Raw genomic sequence first — 12,307 nt, forward strand, 5'->3', positions numbered from 1 at the left:
GATAACTTGAAATTACTGGTTCAAGTGTTAATGGAAACTATAAGAAGAAACTAAGGAGAAAAGATATTTCTGTTTGTCTGCCACATTAATTGGTTGAATTCAGAGTATTAGAAATGTTTGATTGGCAGACACAAACTATATTTTGGGAGGACAATGTAATAAGATTCGCAAAATGTTTTGTTTGGCATCGTTTTGAAAAATATTTAAAACTATATACTCATAAAAGATTATACCAGATTATTGTACATAGTCTAAAATATTTAGTTTCATACTATTTTCGATAGAATATCTTTTTGTTCTCACATAACAGCTATTATTGTTCAGTGCAGCCTTCCATTTTTTGGTTCCACTAGCCTTGAAATTCTCATCTACCGCACGTTTCAACAATGGTTCATCTGCGTTGTAGCATGTAAATAAACAAGCACAACGCTTCACTGAAACATACTCTACTATCAAAGCTGGAAGCTGGCTTCCTATTTACTGTAGAACACAGTCTTCAAAGTTGACAGAAAAGAAGTACCAGAAGTGTGAGGAGAGTAAAGTATCTATCGGAAATATATTTTCAGTGTAAGAAAACATCAACTTTGACACGATATCTTACCTAAAAATAACAGGAATCACATTGAGAAGCTCATATTGACTTGGTGGAGGAACCTAGATGAGCAGTCCTCGGAAAGTGTCCACAAGATGCCCTCGGAGTGTGACTTCTCTTCTTGGAGGAACGCACTTGTGGGATAACGTGTAAATAACTAGGTACACTCTTTTTCCTATCTTGAAAGTACGGGTCACGACGCTGTGTGTAAAATGACATTTTTTAACTGTAGATATCCGGGCTGATCCACCTTCTTTTCCATGTTGGGGGGAGGGACATCTTAGCAGATACAGCACATATAAATTTGTCCATCTTTCTTTTTTCCCATGGTAGAGTGGGGAACATCTTAGTAAACACAATACATATAAATTACTCCACCTTCTTTCCCATGGTAGAGTGGGGAGCATTATAGTAAGCACAATACATATAAATTAGTCCACCTTCTTTCTCATGGTAGAGTGGGGAACATCTCAGTAAACACAATACATATAATCAGTGTTGTCGAGAAACCCACTTGTAGAGAAATATATATGGTGTGGTGTTTGTCAGTGCAGTTTTTACATAGTATAGACCTCAGTTTTGTGCCTGGTTTTTGAATAAATTTGGTATTAACTGGAATGTCGTATTTTGTTACTAGTTTTTTGCCAAATGTTGGTTATTTGTTTGCTGATGTCAGGAATATATGGTATACAGCGGTATATGGTTTCGTGATTTTTTGATTCGTGAGATGTGTTTACTTTAGTTGGTTGATTTTGCTTTCTGTCTAGGTGTTTGCGTATAATATTTTCTACGGTTTGTGGAGGAAACTTATTGATGTTGATGAAGTATTGTTTTATTTTGTCTGATTCATCGTTAATTTTATCTGGTGAGCATCGGTGTTTGGCTGTGTTTATTTGGTTTTTTAGTATGTTGAGTTTTATTTTGTTTCATGTGCTGAGTCCCAAGGAATGTATAGTCCAGTATGGGTGATTTTTCGGTGGATTTCTGTTTTGAATTGTGTGTCGGTTCTTGTAATTTTGAGGTTAAGAAATGATATTTGATTGCTTTCTTCCTGTCTATACTATGTAAAACTACACTGACAAACACCACAAAAACGTTATTTATAAAATACAATGTGATAACTGCCACGACTTCTATATTGAGAAGCAATTAGAAAAATGGAAACCAGATTAAAAGAACATAAAAGTCACCTTCACTCGTTTTCGAACACTCCAAGTCAAATAAACACAACATAACCATAGAAAACACACAAATACTAAATAAAGAAACAAACATAAACAAACGCAAAATTAAAGAAGCCTTACTTATACAACAACGTAAACCCAAAATAAACCAATATAGAGGAACGCCTTTATACCTATATTAAATGTAATAAAATAAAATTATATTATATATTCAAACATCTAACACCGCCCACTACATTCCGACACCCAGTTACACAACCCCTTTCAAAGATGTGGTCAGCTTTCGGTCAGTTACCTCTTTCTTCATGAACCTGACGATGACAGAAGAAGGTCGAAACGTTGTTCGCTCTTCTATGTAAAATATTTTCTCAACCCAAACGAGCCGTTTTTGCATATATATTACAATTCATATAAATTAGTCCACCTTCTTTCCCATGGTAGAGAAGGGGGAGCATCTTAGTAAACACAATACATATAAATTAGTCCACCTTCTTTCCCATGGTAGAGTGGGGAGCAACTTAGTAAACACAATACCTATAAATTAGTCCACCTTCTTTCCCATGGTAGAGTGGGGAGCATCTTAGTAAACACAATACATATAGATTAGTCCACCTTCTTTCCCATGTAGAGTGGGGAGTATCTTAGTAAACACAATACATATAAATTAGTCCACCTTCTTTCCCATGTAGAGTGGGGAGTATCTTAGTAAACACAATACATATAAATTAGTCCACCTTCTTTCCTATGTAGAGAGGGGAGTATCTTAGTAAACACAATACATAGAAATTAGTCCACCTTCTTTCCAATGATAGAGTGGGGAGCATCTTAGTAAACACAATATATATAAATTAGTTCACCTTCTTTCCCATGATTGGGTGTGGAGCATTCTTCTCAACGCGATACATCTAAACGGGTTCACCTCTTTTCCTATGATAGGGTGGGAAACATCCGAGCTAAAACATTACATCTAAAGTGGTCCACCCTCTTTCCCATGATTGGGTGGGGGGCATCCTAGCCAACACAATACATCTAAACTGGTCCACCTCTTTTCCATACCAGATCTCCAAAGAACCAGCCTGCAGGAGATGGTAGGAATGGAGTTTCTCGGCCGACTGGTATATTCATTGGCTGCTACAGCTCCTTCTGAAACAAGATAAACCTTTTAACACAGTTAAGATGTCTTCTCTGTTCGTTTGCCTTAGAGATTTTTGTCTTTAAACAATTGCCATCTTGGCTCATGAGATTTCTCATAGTTCAGCATGTGTCTTCCAACAATCTTAGAAAAACTTACTTCCTATTTTCTCGTTCTCTGTGTGGTATTTAAAATTTGTTTTGTAGATTTACTAGTTTTTAATAACAGAGATTTGCTTTGTTTCTCGAATTACATTTTTTTCTATTTATTAACGTAGAAATCCATATCGCTATTTCTCTATCCTTTGTGAGAGAAGAATGTTTACCAATAAGTGAAATTTCAACAGTGGCGAGGAGATGAAAGTTACGTGTTGATGACGTGACACCCACTTTTCATATATTAGTGAACACCATTATGTAGCCTGCAACTTCATTCACATCTATTTGACACTCTTTCATCCCTTCGATGTCAATAGGAAATTCAGCAGAAGGTCAGCTTGTTTGTTTACGTTCATCTACTTCTAAGGCTATGTGAACTTCCCACTGAGGACAGTATTCGACCATCCTCTTATTATGTGGGCTTAATTTCTCATGTATATTCCATTCCAGGTCTTTTCCCTCTTTCACAATCCCGTTTGTATAAATCTAATCGTGATGTATTATTTCTTTTTCATCAGTGACTTACATCTGCATACATACTGATTTCTTTTTACACCAACTACATTTCCAGAACTATATGTCTGGTCCTCGTAGTCTTACTGATTCACTGATTAAGAATTATAGTTATTTTTACATGCACTATCTAGATTCAGAAACTGTGGTATAAATTTTGAATTTTGGAAAGCTGACCCATTTATTCAGTTCAACTACCCAGTACACAATTACCCTGTCTTTTCCTGAACCTTCTTTGTTTGCCTCCTTGCACTTTACGTCTTCATTTCATGTCAGAAGTACTTCATAGAGATGCTGTTCCCTTTGGAATGATTCTCATGTATTTGAAGCGATTAATTTGAAAACAGATCATTTGTATCATGATCTGCCTATCAAATAGCCGCTTCACTCACAAGTTTTCTGATGCGTATGTGTTCATTTGGGTAATTACGACTTATTTTTTCTTTAATAATGAAATTTCATGAGTGGAGCAGTATAGAGGGAGCTATTAAACAATAACATCATTATCCATTAATAAGAATTACGTGAGTTCAGATTGAAGTTGCCTAAAAACTAGTGTCACGCAGATACTCAAGGCAGATGTTCACAGAAGATATAATATCTGTGTGAAATGGTAAGCGTCTAATGGAAACACATTTTCATGTAAGAAAATGTTAACTTTTCCAAAACCAGATGTCTTCTGAACTAACCAGTTGGAGATAATAAAATGGGGGTTTCAATCTTCATCTCTACATTTGACACAATAGTTTTATGATGTGTTAAAATTTTTCCTTCTTGTTTTTACTTTAACGTTTTTCATGCTGTTTATTACTGTTTATTTTGTACAGTTATTAAGTAATTGTAGTTTCAAAATTCACTTCATTTAAACACGAATCTTAAATTTCGTGTTACTGTTCATACACTTTTCACCTGGGATATTTTTCAACACATTTCTCAATCGGTCTGAATTTTCTTTCTTTTCGTTTAGATTGATGCAGTCTTAATCTGTCTACTAGTGAAGTAATTTCTTTACTGGAGGTAATAGCTGTAATGGAAGTCCTTATGCCTTTGAGTCACACTCACTTTCACATCTGTTACTGAGTATAACAGAATCAATGGAACCTGGTATCCATTACTCAATACCTATAAGATCCTACAGTGTGTTCTTTCAATACCCAAGTGTTCTGATAGTTATCTAATCAGTGAAATACTCAACCTCTGTACACATTTACCACCCATCTCAGAAAAAACAGTCATAACTTTTGGTCTCCAATACCACATCGTTTTGCTTAGATAGTAAATTAATTCTATTTAGTTAGACCAAGTTACTTATATATGTTTCCTTCTCAAGGTTTTATACGTCACTCAGTCCACACCTGCATCTGTCCTTTTGATAACACATTTATGGCCAGCTCAAACTTAATTTCCAGTCCTTATCCTTCACAAAATACCCCTCTAAGTACTTCCCTTAAATATCACTCATTCATCAGACTCGGTGTCAAATTATCATTCCACTATCACCACTCTCCGGTTTCAAACGTGGCTTTTGGATTAACTGTACATGTAGCTTATTTACTTTTCATTTCTATATATCATTTTTCCTATACTATACTACACTAGAGAATGTTATAACTGTACAATCTCCTGCTGGTTAGTTTGTGGTAAAACTGGTTTTAGAAAAGTACTGGACCAACCAAATAGTATTAGTTGGTTAAGACACCCTGTCATATCTTTTCAAAAGGTTGATTCCAAGGTGGTCTGGTATAGAAAGGAGACAGACTGGTCTAGATGCACTGTGTTGGCTAGGCCATGGGAAAGGTGGACCAACCATCATATCTACAACTAAGGATGCCATCCTCTTTTGACACCCAGTTTAGTGAAACGTACTGTCAACGTGGGCGAAGACTGTATCTGGTTATGAGCGTTGTCCCACATGTGTTTTCCTCTGGGTTGGGATGTTGCACTCCAATAGAGATGCATTTGGACACTTTCCGAAGGGTGCTCATCACTGTTTCCTCAACCAAGTCAGTGTGAGTTTAGGTAAGATATCGACTCACACTTCTGGTACTTCTTTTCTGGGAAGCGGCTGCGACAGTAGAAGTAGTCACGTTCCTGTTGAAACCTTGGATAGGTGGAACTAGTGTCGGCAGAAACTGAACAGTAAAGCCATCTTATGAGAAGTGGTATCTATCGGAAATATATTTACGGTGTATTAGAAATATTAAGTTTTCATAAATTCACAATCAACGTACAATAACTTTTTTTAAAGAAATATAGACACTACAGATGAAAAGCAAAGCTGAAAATTGACATTACCAAAACTGTATTCAAATTTTATGTGTGTAATCTAGTGTATATATAAATAACTATAGATAAACGTATTTATTGGTCCTTCTGTTTGTAATTTCAAAAGTAGAATTATTTGGTTTTCTTTATACAAAATACTTACCGTCATAACTTATCAGTATGTTTAACCTGTAAAGGCAGATCACAGATATAATGACACATTTAAATGATATAACAGTAATATCTGATTCCATGTAGTCCAAAACATCAATTATGGTAAAGATATTGTTGAAACATGTTATTCAGAAGAGATTCAAAGAGACTATATCCACATGTTCAGATTATTTATTGATACGAATAATTTAAATCATGTATATGTTTTGCAACAAAATTTTATCAAAACTGTTGGTGTGTTGTATTAATAAAATTATAAAAACAAGAATTAAAGTCTGAATTATTTAAACAGTGAACAGACAGTTTGTTTGACATATTTTTATTGCATTGGTTCTTGACCAACATGAGGAATGCCTTTACATTTGTTAATTTCAATACGAGTATGTACTGAAAATACAAAGTACAAACTAATTTACATTTTATCGTATCTTTTATAGTGCTACTATTATTAGATAGGCTTGTTTAAAAGATTCTAACAAACAAGTTTTTAAATCTTCATAACATGTTCGATCCTACCTGATTTATTCAATACTAAATTATTATTTAACAGAAACTGATCAAGAAAGCATTTCTATATTTACTGAAATATTAAAATTGTTCGTGTATGATGATTTAATACATTTTATATTTTTTTAGTAGGATGCACAGGGTTCAGAATGTTATATTAAAATAATTTTGAATAACCAAATCAACATCTTGAATATAAGGTTCCAATGGCACAGTACCAACATTATTTGTAATTTAGTTGTAACTTAGACTTTGTCACATTTGGGAAAGTATGTGACGGTCATGAAAAATAATCATGTACATGGATTGTGAAGATATGTTCACATGAAGGACTTTTCAAGATGGAGATAATCCTTAAACTTGAATTAAGAAACAAGGCAACATTTTCAACAACTTTCACTAACACTATCTTATTGGTATAACTTAATTAACACTATATTAGTCCTGTAGGGCCAGATGAGTAGTCGCTTGACTCCCAATTTGAGGGTGACGGGTTCGAATCCATATCCCACCAAACATGCTTGTTCTTTCAGCCAAGTGACGATCAATCCCACTATTCATGACTAGCTGAAGAGTTGGCAGCTTTTTACTGCTAAATTAGGAACGGCTAGCGGAGATAACCCTCGTGTAACTTTGAGAACTTCTATTCCAACCTTGCAACAATAACCGCAGACTAATTTAAAATTATATATTCAAACATCTAACACCACCCTCTGCATTCCGACACTCAGTCACACAACCCCTTCCAAACATGTGGTCAGTTACCTCTTTCTTTGTGAACTTGACGATGACCGAAGATGGTCGAAACGTTGTTCGCTCTTCTATGTAAAATATTTTCTCAACCCAAACGAGCCGTTTTTACATATATATTTCTCTACAAGTGGTTTTCTCGACATCAATGGTACTGAGAAATTATATGAACACCTAACAGCTCTATTCAACTTATCATTTTCAGCATCACTGTTTCTGGGAAGGCAGCAGTAATTTTAATGTTCCAGAAAGAAGGAAAGCCAGCAAATAAACCAAACAGTTACCGCCTGATTAGTCTAACTGGCTGCATAGGAAAAATATCAGAAAGAATAATTAGTAACCGACTATCTATATACTTAGAAATAAATTCAAAATAACCTGAAATTCAAAACGGATTTAGAAAATACAGACAAACTACCTAATCAGATTAACTGAAACAATTGCAGACAGCTTTAACAAAACGAATGCACTGTAGCTTGCTTTCTCTACATTGAGAAAGCATTTGACACGGTGTGGCATAACGGATTACGTCACCGGTTAACGTAAATGGATTTACCCCAGGATTCGCTGGCTATCTAACTTTCTGGGACAATAAAACGTGTAAAGTAGATGTGAATGGGGCCCACTCAGGGTCCTTTTCACCTGAGGCAGGAGTCTTACAGGAAGGGATAGTTAGCCCTATCTTATGTATCATGTATGTGAGTATTATGGAACAGTCGGACCTAAACTTAGGTTTTGCATCACAGTTTGCTGACATTGGAAAACTGCCTCCACTCCTTCAATAGCAGCAACAAACCTCCAGCCAGTCTTGAATAATTTAGAAGAATACTGCCAGAAATATAGAATAAAAATAAATATTCCGAAAACCCAAGTAATATCATTCACCAGATTAAATACACTTAAAAATATACACGAACGGATCATTTTTACAGACTGCTACTTCGGCTAAATTTTTAGGATTAACTTAGGACACCAAATAAACGTGGTTACAGCATACTAACAATATCCTGACTGGAATCTGGAAAAGATCAAATGATGCAAGAAGTTTTTCAGGTAAAAATAAAGGCACCTGATAATATAATAAAAACCTACAAAACATACATTAGACCTATAACAGAATACGCATTACGTTCAAAGATTTGGCTTGTTTGTTTCTGAATTTCGCGCAAAGCTAGTGGTCCCTAAGTTAACCAGCCGTGGGGGTGTATAATGTGACGGTCAATCCCACTATTCGTTGGTAAAAGAGTAGCCCAAGAGTTGGCGGTGGGTGGTGATGACTAGCTGCCTTCCCTCTAGTCTTACACTGCTAAATCAGGGACGGCTAGCATAGGTAGCCCTCGAGTAGCTATGTGCGAAATTCCAAAACAAATAAATAAACCCTAAGTTATCAGTATAAGACTGTAGGAAGTCAACTAGTCATCATCACCCACCCATGTTCTTGGGCTACTATATTATACCGTATAGTTTTCACTTTAAACAGAATTTATACACTGGTCTGAAGGTCAACATAACAAACTACAAACACTGAATATCTACAATCACCTAGTGTATGACTTCTCTGAATTCTAATTCATTTCTATTCAAATGAATACTTCACTGTAAATTAATGAACTAATTGTTTAACTGTATGTATATCGATGTACCTAAATATATCTTAGTGTAGTTTACTGAAACTTAACTTTATGTTCCCTCCAGCTAACACCTAAATTAAAACATTGAAAACATAATTTAAAATCATGTATGTTTGTATGAAATAACTTTTAAAACTCTGTTTATTTTATGGTTTTCTATAAAAATCAAGAAAAGTTGAGCTGTTATGTTTGTTCGATTTCAGCTTCGATTCAAGTTGTTTCGTTCGATTTCAATTTTCCAGTTCAATTCAGTTTTGATTTTAATTCCAGTTTTTGAAATTTTTTAAAATGGTTATTACTTTCTACTGCACCATTGTGCACTCTTTTTGTAACTTGTGACCTTATTATACATTACATTCACACCTTTTTTGAAAGAAGATATCTTTTTCATCTCCATATATAAGTTTTTATAGTTAACCTTTATAAATTCCACACTTAGTAACATTATCTATTTTTCCTTCTACTCTCCTGTTTCTTTTCTCTTTCTGAAGGATGAAGCACCGAGTTTGTCTTCTCCTATTCATTATCATTTTTGCTTCTGTTCAGTTACAATCTTTTTAATACACATTTAAGACAAGTATTAATAAAATCAACATATTTAACAGAAAACCACTCATTCTTTCCCATACTGTTTTATTTAATTTTCATATTTTATTTAAACTCTTTAGTAATGCCATTTTTTAGAGTACTCGAGTTTTCATTGCTTTTTACAGCCAATCTAAACATCTTTTCCAACTGATGTACTGGATGCCATCTGCTCTTCACATTTCCAAGTTACTTGAAGTTCAAGTTTAGGATTCATTGCACACAATATGACGTTAAGTTTGATCAAATGATTTACGGCTTGTTCCTGTTCTGCTTCACATATCAAAACACTAAATCTATGATCTAGATATAACGATGCCAGTATTACTTCATTTTTAAGAAGTTTTTTCCTAACTTTCATTAATTCTGTGATGTTGTGAGCCAGCAGACGTTTGATTATGGATATTTCACTTTTACAAACAAGCCACACTTTATAGAAGTCTCCAGGAGTTAAATTTTCTTCTTGTAACTGTACTGTAGCTTTTTAGCCGGTTCTAATACGAGTTTAATTTATTGTAATTTATTTCAGGATTGAAGAGAATGTTTTCAATTATTTCAATAAACGGTGGAAGTTCCACTAAACGTGAGATCACATCACATGTTGAGCACCAAGTTCCACTAAACGTGAGATCACATCACATGTAAAGCACCAAGTTCCACTAAACGTGAGATCACATCAGATGTTGAACACCAAGTTCCACTAAACGTGAGATCACATCACATGTTGAGCACCAAGTTCCACTAAACATGAGATCACATCAGATGTTGAGCACCAAGTTCCACTAAACATGAGATCACATCAGATGTTGAGCACCAAGTTCCACTAGACATGAGATCACATCAGATGTTGAGCACCAAGTTTTACTAAACGTGAGATCACATCATATGTTGAGCACCATCGCATCTCCCGTCCACAATAAGCATATGATATTTCTTTGTCTTTCAAATATTCTTCATAGCTGGAGTTCGCAGCTTTTACGCCTGAGAAATAGTAATTGCACACAGTTCTTTTACTGCAAGTTGGAAAGTGTAAGCAGCACATTTAACAGAAATAACAGTCTAGTTTAATATAGTTCACTTATATCACTTTCATCACTAACAGTCTAATTTCCTTCATCGGAAATTAATTCCACAACTTTAACTACATTTCTAACATTATCAGTAGTAATAGAATACACTCAAGTTATGTTTCGATATTTATAACTATTTCAATGATGTTTTTTTTTACCAGAATGTATATAAGTTTGTAACAGCTAACGTTTTTATTTGAAGAAAGTTGCTATCAATGACTTAGACATTAATGGCTAGCACAGACCTATCAAGACAAGATGAGATGTTATTTTTCAATGAAAACATCTGTTTTGCAGCTCTTCACTTATTTGCTTTACAATTTCTATAGCTTTATATCATATAAATCTACTATTGTGTCAAGAACATTTGTAATTGGATCGATCACTTTGAAAACACACTCTCCTCTACTGTAGGAAAAGGTCTCAAATTTAGAGTCACCAACTCTAACATAGCATTATGAAACCTTTTATGTCCATTGCAATATTTATCGTTGAAAAAACAACTCGTGAATAGTTTTTCTACGCTTGGTGTCGCTGTGATCTTGAGTCTTCTCATATTGCAGTGGTGTTTTAGTTTGTTTTAGCAGTTTTCCATTGTCAGCAAACTGTGATGCAAAACCTAAATTTAGGTCTGACAGAGGCATATTACTCACATGCATGATAAATAATATAGGGCTAACAACCCCTCCCTCCGAGACTCCTGCTTCGGGTGAAAAGGACCCTTATTCACCTCTACTTTGCACATTCGGTTGTCCAGAGAGTTGGACAGCCAGCGAATAATTTCCTGGGATAAAGCAATTTCCTGTAACCTACGTCGTAATCCATTATGCCACACTGTGTGAAACGCTTTCTCAATATCGAGAAAGCAAGCTACAGTGCATTCATTTTTATTAAAACTGTCAGTAATTGATTCTGTAAGTCGAATCAGGTGGTCTGTAGTTTGGCGGTTTTTCGAAATCCGTTTTGAATTTCGGGTAATTTTGAAATTTCTTCTAAGTATACGGAAAGACGATTACAAATTATCCTCTCTAATATTTTGCCGATACAACTGGTTAGACTAATTGGGCGGTAGTTGTTCGGTTTATTCGCTGGCTTTCCTTCTTTCTGGAACATTAATATTATTGCTTCCTTCCAAGAAGGCCCGGCATGGCCAAGCGTGTTGAGGCGTGCGACTCGTAATCTGAGGGTCGCGAGTTCGCATCGAGGTCGCGCCAAACATGCTCGCCCTTTCAGCCGTGGGGGCGTTATAATGTCACGGTCAATCCCACTATTCGTTGGTAAAAGAGTAGCCCAAGAGTTGGCGGTGGGTGGTGATGACTAGCTGCCTTCCCTCTAGTCTTACACTACTAAATTAGGGACGGCTAGCACAGATAGCCCTCGAGTAGCTTTGTGCGAAATTCAAAAAAGCAAACAAATTTCTTACGGGAAAAATTGATTCGGTTAATGAACTGCCTTCTGGAACGGATTAATTTCGAGAACCGAGTTGCCATTGTATTTGTAAATACTTATCTGTTGTCGTTTATAGTTAAAACAATGGTTTAAACAATGTATTACGTAATATTTTAAAAGTAATGCTTTTTTTCACAGTGTCTGTGAACATTTTCTGAAGGTGACGTCATCAAATTGTAAGAAGCGAAAGTGTGTAGATGAAAACAGAAATTTTAAGCCAGAGTGGGCGGAATATTTTACATTCACCGTTAAAGGAGGTAAATCTTTATATATTACCTGCAACGTGTTACTCAGTCA

The sequence above is a fragment of the Tachypleus tridentatus genome, unplaced genomic scaffold, assembly GCF_004210375.1.
Source record: "Tachypleus tridentatus isolate NWPU-2018 unplaced genomic scaffold, ASM421037v1 Hic_cluster_2, whole genome shotgun sequence".
NCBI classification, from domain to species: domain Eukaryota; kingdom Metazoa; phylum Arthropoda; class Merostomata; order Xiphosura; family Limulidae; genus Tachypleus; species Tachypleus tridentatus.